Source organism: Ictalurus punctatus, chromosome 19 (assembly GCF_001660625.3).
Source record: "Ictalurus punctatus breed USDA103 chromosome 19, Coco_2.0, whole genome shotgun sequence".
In the NCBI taxonomy this organism is placed as follows: Eukaryota; Metazoa; Chordata; class Actinopteri; order Siluriformes; family Ictaluridae; genus Ictalurus; species Ictalurus punctatus.
The window spans coordinates 6,954,665-6,967,079 of NC_030434.2; positions in this window are offsets into that span (position 1 = coordinate 6,954,665).

Below are 12,415 nucleotides of genomic sequence, written 5' to 3' on the forward strand. Positions count from 1 at the left end.
ATCCACACCGATCTCCGAGCTTACCACGAGATCCACACCGAGCTTACCATGAATAAACTTTTTTTTTTAATGCAAAATACACAATCTTATCCATTACAGGAGTGGAAGCATACCTAACAATCTCTCCCTCTCTTTACCTCCCTCTCCTTCTGTCGAGCCACACATGACATTATGGAGATGCTATAGATCCTGACCCTTTCTGCTCTCCGGACCTACCTGATCCATCCTAATACCCTACCTCTGGATGGAGCTCTCATCAACTGGAGGCTACATTCTGCCACTGAGGACGACCTCAAGAAGTGCAGACTGGAGATTACTGAGGATGGTACCGCTTAAAGTACCATGGAAATAGCTTTGGACCTCAATTTCACATGGATGTTCTCACTGTGCATGCTGGGACTATGGTTGCAACTATGGCATTAGGACTGCAATTACCACATACAGTTTTACACTCAGGTCTCCTTTAGTTAACAGTGGACTAGTTCAACAAACAGACTTCATATAAAACCATAATGAACTTCCTTTTACTTTCACACTATCCGTTGTTACCCAGATGAGGACGGGTTCCCTTCTGAGCCCGGTTCCTCTCAAGATTTCTTCCTCATATCATCTTAGGGAGTTTTTCCTCACCACCGTCACCACCAGCTTGCTCAATAGGGATAAATTCACACACTTAAAATCTGTATCCTGTGTTTATATGTTTCTGTAAAGCTGCTTTTAGACAATGGCCATTGTTAAAAGCGCGATACAAATAGAATTGAATTGAATTGAATTGAATATTGAGGTGTGGTGTTCCTTATTTTTTGGTTATTTTAATTTCTGTCATTTTTCCCGTCCTCTTTGTTTATACCCTCGTGTTGCCACACTCACACATTAACAACTCCAGGGCATCAACATGCACTGATTTAAAATTATTTTTTTTTAAAAAATAAAAGTAAAAATGTATTGCAACCTACATTTAACCTACAGTTGTTACAGGTTTAATTACGAATGTCATATGGCCCACACATGCAGCTGTTAGTGATCAAACCTTCATCACCCCAGTGGCAGCTTTAAATTAGGATGACAAAAAACACTTATTCTCTTACATTTGCATTGTTAAAACTAATGCTAAACACGTTCAGTGCCAATCATTCGGCTGCCACCGTAAAACAATAAAAAAGACTTAAAAAATCCTTTGAAGATGAAGACTTTTTGCTTAAAGGGTGCTCACTAGACATATACGTTTCCATAACTTAATACTTTCTATTGTTAAGTGAAGGCAAAATTGTTTATTCAAAATCGCTTTATTAATAAGTTAAGACACTTTTCTTTATTTTAATTATGACAGATTTCTGAAAATAAATGATCCTCTGACTAACACATTCACATAACAAACTTGTTTTTTTATTCTGAAAATGTTCTATATTTTAAGCTTTACTCATTAAACCTATGAATATTTCTTAGAGTATAATCGTTACCTTTCAACAATGAGATTCTATGCATGCTGATGAAACCAAGATGTCAGGAAAATCCTACAGAAACAGCTGATCTTTATTTGGGGTTAATCAGAATTATTTCACTCGTGACAACTTTATGATAATTAATTTTGAACATGAGTTTGAATGTGAGTCACATCCTCCATTATAAAAGGGTGTCCACAATTAAGCAACCGGGATATTGTTTTAAACAGTTTGTTTTTCTTTTTCTCACCCCTTCCCCTAAACTCTTTATATTTATTTTTCACTTGCATTTTGTTGATTGCTGTATCACATTAAAGGTGGAAAATGTTCTGACATGATTTATCTTAGTTAATTTTTTATTATTTTTTTTTACATCTCAAAACCCTGCGATTTTAACAGGAGTGTGTAGACTTTTGCATATCCAACTGTGTATATTACTTTATATACTGAAAGCTCGGATATTTTGAAATATGGAACACAAACTTTGAAGTAGTGGTGCTTCCAAAAGCAAAGCCAAAAAAGAAAAGGAGGTGAGAAAGACAGGTTTGCTTCAAAAATGTTCTGTCCATTGCCAATTTATTATTAAAAACCATTTAATAATGAGGAGAGTAGCACTATTGTAGGGCCAAAGGTTTCCAGGAAGAACACTCAACAGCTTGTGGAATATGAGAAATGTCTTCCTCTCATTCTGGGAAGCAGTTGGACAGTGCACAAGAATTGGATCAGCAAATAGGCTATTCTTGGTCACAGAGGTTGCATTTTGGGACCATCAGGGACAACAACATCTCCAGGGACATTGTTATACAAATATTTATTAAAAGAGGAACAGTCCCTTTCCAAAACCACAGTGAATAATTCCCATTTTGTTGGAAAAGGCTAGAAGATTCTGTTCCTTGCTGAATCGGTAGAATGTTTCTAGACAGTGGTTTCTGTATGTGCCGTTAACAAGTTGTTACTACTGTTTAGCCTACAAACTGTTTCCCGTAGCTCAGTGCCTGAATGAACACAAACAGTGTATAACACAAATCATGCATGATTGCCTCACACCAGCAGACATGTGAAGTAATTCACGTAAATATTAGAGGGAAATTTTGAGAAGCGTTGAAGCAGTGATCAAGATCTTGGGTGAAAGACAACTTGCTTTTAGGGAGGGACAGAAATCTCCTTGGCATCCTAGAATTGCTCTCACAATCAGACCCATTCTGCTGAATGTATTAAAAAGTTTGGCAGAAAAGGAAGAGGCACAGTGTCATGGACAAACTATATGAGGAACAGAAAACATGTCGAACAATAGTGGATGAGTGTCACGCTTTGTGATGTAACGGAGATATGACGGACGCAAACGCAGTTTGAACAGGTTTTATTTAGGAGAGACACAGGCAGGAAAATCCAAAACGTGATCCAAAACGTAATCCACAAACATGCAAGAGGTCAGGCAATCGGCAAACAGGCATACAAGGGGCAAGGCAGGAATCAAGGTCGTGGTCAGGGAAAACAGGATCGAGACACAAAACATGAAACAAACAATGACTATGAACTGTGAGTGGAGAAACCAGCGTGAACTAAACAAACGAATCGAAACATGAAACATGAAACATGAAACATGACATAAAATATGACTGGTTATCTATTGTAAGGACTCTTAACTAATCTACAATACTATATCTTATCTAATCTATCCAAACTACTCTATCGTATATTCCACGCCGTGTGCTGGGAGGTGCGTGGTATATGTACAAACATAATCAGCCTCGTAATGGCTGACGGCTGAGGGCGATTCAGACATACATGAAACAATAGCCAATGACAGAACGGGGAGGAGACATAACACAAACAAAAACAAATGCACGTGTAGAAATGTCACGATTGTCCACCTTGGAAAAGCAGGTGCACGCACGCTCACATGCTCCGCAGCGCGCTGCTTAAAGGGGAATTCGTGACAATGAGATTCAGGTTTGTTAGCAGCAGAAGGAATGTTGCAAAGTGCTTCCTGGGTTTTGAGCCAATTGACAGCCACGCAGCTGGGCGTGTGACTTCTATGGTCAAGGGCCTAGGGTTGGACCTTTTAAACTGTAGAGGCCAGTTGTCGGATAATGCCAGTAACATGTCTGGAAAATACAATGAAACTAACAGCAACAACAACAACAATAATAACCCTGATAGAGTATATACATTGTGCAGCACATTCTGTGAACTTTCACATGTTGCAGTCACTGTACACATTTTGCTCTTGGTCCACTCATAATTACATTTTATTTGTATAGCGCTTTTAACAATGGACATTGTCACAAAGCAGCTTTGCAGAATTCCAGGTAGACATATGTAGCACATGTAGACAGTCTTTAGGAACCCATATGTTACTTACACCTATATAAAGTGTATTTGCAATGATGCCAGCAAAAAAAAAAAAAAAAAAAAAAAGACAGACAGACTTGTATTGAAGCTGTTGCACTGTGTGCTAATTTAGAGATGTTGTTTGTGGTACATTTCTGGGATGTCATACTTGAGCTGTTCCATGTTACAAGAATGCACAGCTTTTGTCCTCATTGAGGTTTCTGTGGTGCCCCAGTGAAATTAGTTTGAGGCTTTTGCAAGGGCAACCCTAAATGTGACAGGTGTCTCTCAGACAAGAAATGACCTGTGAGCAGAGGGTCTGCAGACCGAAACACCTTGTTGATAGAAATCAGAGGAGAACGACTAGACTGGTTTGAGATGACAGAAAGTCTATAGTAACTCATATAATCACTCTTTACAACCATGGTGAGCAGAAAAGCATCTCAGTGTGCACAAAACATCTAACCTTGAAGTGGATGAGCTACAACAGCAGAAGACTTCAATTCAATTCAATTCAATTTTATTTGTATAGCGCTTTTTACAATAGACATTGTCTCAAAGCAGCTTTACAGAAATATCAACACGGTATACAGATATTAAGACCACATCAGGATCCACTCCTGTCAGCCAAGAACAGGGATCTGAGGCTATCATGGACACAGACTCAAAGAAACTGGACAGCTGAAGACTGGAAAAGACAAGGTGATCTTTTTTTATTATCTTCAAGATTGAATGCTTTTTTTGTTCACCAATCTGGCCATTTTCCTCTGACCTCTCTTGTCGACAAGGGGTTTCCACCCACAGAACTGTCACTCACTTAATGTTTTTATTTTTATATTTAACATTCTGTGTAAACTCTAGAGACTGTTGTGTGTGAAATTCCTAGAAGATCAGCAGTTTCTGAAAAACTCAAACCAGCCCATCTGGTATGAACAACCATACCACGGTTAAAGTTACAGAGATCACAGTTTTTCTTCATTCTGTGTTTGATGTGAACATTAAGTGAAGCTCTTGACCTGTATCTGCATGACTATTTTTTTTGCATTGTGCTCCTGCCACATGATTGGCTGATTAGATAAGTATAAGCATTTGCTGCAGTTCAATCAACACACAGACTTTATGGCGTAGAGGGAGGCCTACTCTACAGTAAGAAACTTGTTGGATGTGAAGCTACAGTCATGTCTTGTTATGTTTCATGAATAGAATACGCTTGTGACCCGAGGTTGAGAAGAAGTTCTGACAAGTAGTTCTCACGGTTTTCAGGTTTTATTTTTAGGTTTTCACACATGTATTTCCTTTCCTTTTAATCATGTAATCTATTACAATAATTCATGTTAATTTTATTTTTATTTGACGAATAAGCATGAAGTTCTTTGTTTATGTGTAAACAATCATAAAACTCTAGCCCTGAGTGGTGAATTATATAATTGCATGTAGCACTTTGGTCATTGGAGTTCTTCTCCCTGGCTGTGACGAGAATAAACATATTACTTTGGAGTCACCTATCCCTGTGAGTTTAGCTTTTTATTTGTCTTCAGAAGGTAATATTTTCCACCACACTGTACAACATTTCAGGTGGTTAAGCTTAGAAATAAATGTTCACCTCCTGCCTTAAAAATGTGAGTAAACTCAACATGAAGATAGCCTTTGTTTCAACACAAAAAACATGTTTAGACAAGACAATGGATTACTTTAATTTTAATAAAATTTTAAAAATTAAAAATGTATAAACTTGAGTTCAATATCCAAAACTTGTCACGACAATTGGAGTTAAAGAGAAGAAATAAGTTCGCATTGCTTAACAGGGCTATTATGTTTTACAGTGCACAATCCTTCATAATGGTCTAATCAAATTAATGAGATCGGGCTGAAACCAACTGAACTATGTTATAAATCTAAACTTACAAAGCTGTTAAAACACATTTTCACAATACAAAAGCTACATCAAGCTTTACCAAGTAGTATATGATGCAAATGGAAATCTGTTTACTGTTGACTGTGTGGACCACCATATTGTTTTGAGCATCAGGTGTGTTTATATCAGAGAACTCGGGCAACATCCACCTTTATATATCTGTTCCATCACTTTCAAATCCTTCAACACTAAAAGTCCTGAGTAGGATTGGGAGTTCTAACTTTGTTATTGAAATACTATTCATATTGTCAATATATTACAGCAAAAGGGAAAAAATCATGTTTGAGTACTAAAGAATCATGTTAGCTACTACATTTAGTCATCTTACAACCGCCTAGAAAAACCTGTGGAAGGAAAATGCCATTACTGAGTTACGACTAAAGTTATGTTTAGGTACTTTTGGTAGTCAGACCATGGAAAGTGAAAAGTAGGTGAGATGTTAAAATGGATGTCTCCATTTCAGTGCTGATGTAAATATTGTGGTTTGCTTTTGTAGGGGGGATTGGTTATGAAAGCAAAAGAATGAAACTTCTAACAGAGATAGATTGCCATAATCATTGCTGTATTTAAAAGTAATTTCAGTTGTAATAAATTGTAATATTGGGGTAAACCTCCTTTCTACCAGTAAGGTAACCCAGTTCTCTCTGTGATCTAGTGTAAAGGAATGTAGTACACCGGATATTTGTTGACCCAGATAGATTACTAGCATACAGTTGTGCTCATAAATTTACATACCCTAAAAAATGTTAATAACTGGGGGAAAAAGGAGAAGGATCATAAAAATTGTTGATGTTTTTTTTTATTATTATTATTTTGTACTGCCCTGAATAAGCTTTTTCCATAATAGATGCTTACATATAATCCACAAAACACAATAATAACTGAATTTACACAAATGAACCAGTTCAAAAGTTTACACACGCTTGATTATTTATACTGTGTGTCGTTACCTGGATGATCAATGATTGTTTTTATGTTTTGTGAGAGTTGTTCATGAGTCCCTTGTTTGTCCTGAGCAGTTAAACTGCCCACTGTTCTTCAGAAAAATCCTCCAGGTTCTGCAAATTCTTTGCTTTTCCATCTTCTGTATATTTGACCCCTTTAAACAAAATAATTTACACCAAACGTCCTGTTAAAATGTTTACACCCCCCGGGCTCTTAATGTATCGTGTTGCCTTCTTGAGCATCAGTGAATGTTTTTTGTAATAGTCGTGTACGAGTCCCTCAGTTGTCCTCAGTGTGAAAAGATGGATCTCAATGTCATATAGTCGCTGTTGGAAAGGAGCCAAATATACAGAAGATGCTGGACAAGCAAATAATAAAAAAAATCTTTTTTTAAATGTGAAATTTTTTTCAACTTGGTAAATTGTTGCCATATGGCAACAATGTGCAATGGTGGAAAGTATCATATACTCAAAAAAATGTATGAGAATACAATTCCAATTACTGTATTTTCCACACTATACTGTAAGTTGCAGAGGGTTTTTTTGCCACATATATAAGCATATAGTTGCAGAGGGGTTTTTTTTGTTTGTTTGTTTTTGTTTTTGCCACATATATAAGCATATATAGGGTGAGAAGTTCGGCTATCGGAGAGGAACTCAGAGTAGAGCCGCTGCTCCTTTGCGTTGAAAGGAGCCAGTTGAGATGGTTCGGGCACCTGGTAACCCTAGTGAGGTGTTCCAGGCACATCCAGCTGGGTCAAGACCTCGGGGAAGATCCAGGACTAGGTGGAGAGATTATATCTCCACACTGGCCTGGGAACGAATCGGGATCCCCCAGTCTGAGCTGGTTAATGTGGATCAGGAAAGGGAAATTTGGGGTCCCCTGCTGGAGCTGATGCCCCTGTGACCCGATAACGGATAAGCGGTTGAAGATGGATGGATGGATGGATGGATGGATGGATGGATGGATGGATGGATGGATGGATATAAGCATATAAAAGTTATATCTTCTAGTAGATTCTATTATATCTATATAGTATTTTCCATATTTTCTATATTTCTATATAGTAGTCCTGTGTTAACACCTTTTCAAACACTCTATTTTTTAACTCAGAAAATATATGAGAAATGGATATTTTAAACATACAGCCCTGTGCCTGTGTCCACTGTAGCATGATTCCTGTTCATGGCTGACAGAAGTAAAACACGATGTGTTCTTCTGCTGTTGTAGCCCAGCTGCCTTAAGGTTTGATGTGTTGTGTGTTCTGAGATGCTTTTCTGCACATTTTGTTCATAAAGAGTGGTTATTTCAGTGGTTACTGTAAACTTTCCTTTTTGAATCATCCTGCACTGTCATCTCACAAGACGTTTCCACCCACAGAACTTCCACTTACTAGATTCCACCCCCACCCCACCCCCCACTCGCCATTGTGTGTAAACTCTACTCTTGCAAAGAAAAACTACGCTGAAGTGCACTTTACAAAAGGTATATTTAACATTAAAAGTGCATACCATTTTAATACACAAACTTGCTACTTATTTTAAGTTACACTGCACCTACAATGCACTTGTATGTACAATGTACATTTACACATGTACATGACAATAATAGCACCGGATCACATTTAGGTCAAAGCTGTGAATAGCAACCAAACAAGTTTATTTATAGGACTCAATCCAAGTCAATAAATAAAGTAGCTACACTTGGTTATAGCATAAAAGCAAAGTAAAAGCCACAATATAACTAAACAAATGACAAAAAAAATATGTTTAATAAAGCATGAATTAGTATCCCTTGGCCACTTAAAATGACCACAGTCTGCCAATATAGTGTACTGAATAATAGAATCAACATTTACCACTTTCTTATCCTATTTTTTTTTAATTAAAAACATTATCTTTTTAAATGATATACTTCTTAAGCTGACAAGGCAATACAATATAAATTTGTGGTCTAATACTGCAAAACGAAAACTATAAGTCATTTAACTGATGTGTGATGTTTAAGCATAGTTTGGAAGCACACTTAAGTTGACATGACAGTTAAATATACTTTGTCTATCTCTACCTTAGAGTGTTCGGAAAGATCCTACTTTAAAAGCACATTTTGAAAAATACAGAAAAGTATTTTGGTGTATTTCAAGAAAGTACATGAAAATGTTGTTTTTTGTTTTTTTTTAAACTATTTTAATATTCTTGACATACTTAAGTATACTATTTATGCACGCAAGTATGCGTCGATAAGAGACTGCTGTGTGGGAAAATCCCAGGAGATCAGCAGTTCCAGCCAGTGTGACACCAGCAAACTTACTGAGATCACATGTACTCCCCCATGTCTGACGTTTGTTGATGTGAACATTATCTGAAGCTCTTGCATCTTGAACTATTAACAATGTTAATCAAATTAACATGTTGATAACTTTATAGATATGAGTTATGCATTCTGGGGTTAAAGTCTGTTTATTATTAGTCTTAGATGATATGAATTAGATGTCACTATAGAAACAATAAGGTGTGCATATATATACAGTCAGGTCCATAGTATATGGACAGTGAGGCAATTTTATTTTCTGAATTATGCCTTGTACACCACCACAATGGATTTGAAATTAAGCAATCAGGATGTGATTGAAGGGTAGAGTATGGAGAAGGAAAGATATGGAGAAGGCATATGACAGATGTGTTTCAAAGCATACAACATCTGTCAAACTTGGTGGAGGAAGTGTTATAGTGCCTATAGTGTTATTGTCACACTTCGGATGGTTGAGCCAGAAGCAGTTGCAGACACAGATGCAGATAAGGACATTTATTTAAAGAAACGTACTAAGAAATAAACACACTATAACAACCTTGAAGCACACTGTGGCAAGAAACAAACATCGAGACATGAACAACGGGAGTCTAAGACAACGAAAGACCAACTAATGGTGCAGACAAGGACTATTTATACCCATGAGTGCTCATTAACCAAAACGTGAATCAGGTGCAGGTGGTCATGTGACAACTAGTGCAGTGCAGTGGCTGATGGGAAGTGGAGTCCAGAGTTTCCCGATATGTGACAGTTATAGGCATGTATAGCTGTCAGTGGAACTGGATTACTGGTGTTTGCTGATAGAAACAGCTGGATGAATTCTGAAGCATATAGAGCTATACCTTCTGATCAGACTCAATCAAATGCTGCAACACTGACAGGATGGCGCTTCACAATACAGATGGATAATGACACAAAACATACGGGAAATCAACCCAAGAGCTTCTTAAGGCAAAGAAATTAAATGTTCGATGACCTCAACCCAATCGAGCAAACTGAAGGCAGAAAGAGCCACAAACAAGCAGCAACTGAAGGCAGCTGCAGTAAAGACCTGGCAAAGCATCTCAAAGGAGGAAACCCAGCATTTCTTCTCTTTCATAATTCATATAATTCATGTAATATTTGATGATGTTCTTGGGTTCCAGATTTCAGGCAGTCATGGCTGAAATCATCGATGGCTCCTCCGTGGAAATTGTCAAGAGTACCAAATTCCTTGGTGTTCACCTGACGGAGAACCTCACCTGGTCCCTCAACACCAGCTCCATAGCCAAGAAGGCCCAGCAGCGACCCTACTTTCTGCCAAGGCTGAAGAAAGCCCATCTCCCACCTTCCATCCTCACCACATTCTACAGAGGAACTACTGAGAGCATCTTGAGCAGCTGCATCACTGTCTGGTTCAGAAAATGCACCTCATCGGATCACAAGACCCTGCAGCGGATAGTGAAGACAGCTGAGAAGATCATCGGGGTCTCTCTCCCCCATCACAGATATTTACACCACACACTGCATCCACAAAGCCATCAGCATTGTGGATGACCCCACACACCCCTCACACACACTCTTCACCCTCCTGCCGTCTGGAAAAAGGTACCAAAGCATTCAGGCCTCACAACCAGACTGTGTAACAGCTTCTATCCCCAAGCCATCATATTCCTCAATATTCAGAGACTGGATTGATATACGCACACACACACACACACACACACACACACACACACACACACACACACACACGCGCACACACACACACACACTGAACTGAAGACCATCCAACTCTCATTGAACTATTTGCACATTTCTGAATTGACACTGGTGCATTTTTTGCTGCTACTGTATTATAAAAATAATTTATTGTCTCTATATACACTTTATATACACTTTACCTGGCTGCTAAAACAATAACTGCTATGTTTGCATTTGGTATAAGCTAATTTGCTGAATACTCAGTCATAGCATGTTATGTTAACATTTATACCATTTTTTAATTATATTGCTACTCTTTGGCACCTGTCTTTTGCACTACCTGTATATCAGACACTTCCATACTAAAACTGTGTACTGTTCTGCGCTACACCGTCACTTACTGTGCCTATTGTCCTGTCTGAGTAGTTACTGTACTGTCCTGTGTTGTTAGCACACGTCTGCACGTGCACTTTATGTAGAATGTTTGTGGATCTTATTAGTTCTGTGTCTCATGTGGTTTAGTGTATTGTTTTCTGTAGCACCATGGTCCTAGAGGAACGTTGTTTCGTTTCACTGTGCACTGTACCAACTGTATATGGCTGAAATGAAAATAAAACCGCTTGAACTTGAACTTGAACTCATTGATTGCAAAGGTTTTGCAGCCAAGTCGTAAAAATAATCCTTATACTTGTGATTATGTTCGATTGTCCAATCACTTTTGAGCCTATAAAAATGGAGGGAACTCTGTAATAAATGACTGTAATTCTTAAACGGTTAATGCAATATTTTTGTTAAACCCCTTGAATTCAAGCTGAAAGTTTACACTACAATCACATCTTGATTCCTTCATTCATATCAAATCCATTCTGGTGGTGTACAATGAAAATTGTATGTATGTATGTAGATGTATGAATGTATGTATTGCATTAAGACATGGTGTACCAAGGTTGGGGAAAAAGAGCTCAAGTGTCCTGCACAGATCCCTTACCTCAACGTCACTGAACACCTTTGGGATGAACTGGAACACCGACTGCACCCCAGATCTCCTCAGTGCCTGACCTCACTAATACTCTTATACTGTAAAACGGGATCAATTTCTTTAAGCCAAATACACTTAAATATAACAAGTTTGAGTTAAATTTTTGTTATATTTAAGTGTATCAACTTAAAAATTTTGTGGTAGTTTCCTCAATTTTTTTGAGTTAAATGAACAATCCGGTTTGCTGAATGATCATAAATCCCCACAGTCACGCTCCAGAATCTAGTGGAAAGCCTTCCCAGAAGAGTGGAGCTTATTGTATTCCTAACAGAAAAATGGGAGGACCAACTTTGTGTTGGAACGAGCACATAGGATACTATGGGTATGATAGACAGTGGACTGTATGTTACATGAACTGTCAGAGTTGCTGTGATAGAAACCATAATGTTATAAAAACCATTCTTTCTGATTTGAGAAGCTGTGCTGTGGTGCACAGTAATGCTTTATATATTGCACCAGCTCTTTTATGGTGTGAGTAAATACTGGAATAAAGTTGGTGTGACGTTGGACGTTCGATATTCGCGGATATGCGGAAATTAAGGGACTGTCTCTAAAGTTACACACAACATTGTTATGCATGATTCTAACTTCAATAGCATTTGAAGGGAATTACTTACAGTCAGATAACCCACTGTAAAGTGTTCATCTAGGTGTCAGGTATGGTGCACACCTTTTAGATTTTTGATATTTAATAAAATATACTATTAAATCATATATAAATATTGCCATGTATTTTATTACTGCATG